This window comes from Periplaneta americana, chromosome 13 (genome assembly GCF_040183065.1).
Source record: "Periplaneta americana isolate PAMFEO1 chromosome 13, P.americana_PAMFEO1_priV1, whole genome shotgun sequence".
NCBI classification, from domain to species: domain Eukaryota; kingdom Metazoa; phylum Arthropoda; class Insecta; order Blattodea; family Blattidae; genus Periplaneta; species Periplaneta americana.
The window spans coordinates 7,735,255-7,736,439 of record NC_091129.1 but is presented as its reverse complement, the minus strand read 5'-3'; the positions used below and the strand labels follow the sequence as shown (position 1 = coordinate 7,736,439).

The window sequence follows — 1,185 nt, the reverse complement described above, 5'->3', positions numbered from 1 at the left end:
TAACTATGTAAAATATGCATACTCAAATACGCATGTGAACAATGGGCGCTTCATTACACTATTAGTACTATTGAATTCCACTGGGTTACGTAATTTATGGTACGAATGAAAAGCCGCCACTGAAATATTGCTTACCCGTCCGCTCCCATAAATGCACTAACTAAAGAGCTCGCGGGTTAGCCCGAGCGTGCATTCTGCTGACGACCGCTGGTCTACAATGACATTATTAGCTTTATTTCATGTAAGTTGCATGCATTTCATTGTTGTAATGAGGACTATTGTAGCAGATACATTTATAATAATGCGCAAGCGCAAACATTGTAATGAAACAATATAGCGCCGGTACTGTATTATATTGACATGGGGAGAGGAAAATATTGTTAGCTAGAAGCGGCATGATACATAAATTTAAAAATGAAATCAGAAAATGTGAATAACCTCTATGCGAAAGCAGTATGTAGAGGGATCGCTAGAGGCGTGTCGGTTGCTATATGGTGTGCCATCTGCTGTGAGATCAGTGAACTTCAAGGTTGGTGAATGCGTTTGAATGGAGATGTGGAACTTATTCACAGCATCTGACCGTGTGGCCTAATGGATAAGGCGTCGGACTTCGGATCCGAAGATTGCAGGTTCGAGTCCTGTCACGGTCGATGTAAATTTTTTATTCCGTAATATCGTTTCATATCATATCACTATTTATAATATTTTTCTTTCACTTATTTGTGCACTGTTTTACGGCAATAATAAAAGCAGAATTGACTTTAAGAGATGTGAATGAAGTCATTAAAGGTACAATGCAAGCGCTGTTACATCAAAATGTCAGAAGCTATTGTGATACCTAACCTTTTAGTGAAATGTTACGATGAGTTTTGCTTGGCATTTAGCCTCTCACAGTTCAGGGACACGCTTTCGAGGAACTAGACGATGTGATGGGTTGAAATGTAGTATTCCAGAAGTACGTATATTGGTCTGTTGGCGCATTTGTAGAACGGTTACTCCGTGGGAGACTCTTGCCGCCTACTAACATAACGCAATGATTACTCTTCGAGGCAATTATTAGATTCGTTGAGTGATAAGTTAGTGCGAGTTACGAGTCCGCCTTACAAAGAAACTGGATCTGTGTCTTCTCTTATCAACGGCGTCAGTGGACTACAGTTCATATGGATTCAGGGTATGTAAAACAGT

General features: G+C 40.1%; 1 non-coding gene across 1 annotated transcript; it reads left to right on the top strand.

Moving 5' to 3' along the window:
• Positions 1–577: 577 nt before the first annotated feature.
• Positions 578–650, top strand: TRNAR-UCG (transfer RNA arginine (anticodon UCG)). Its single transcript has one exon. It is a non-coding gene; the product is annotated as a tRNA-Arg (tRNA).
• The last annotated feature ends 535 nt before the right edge of the window (positions 651–1,185 follow it).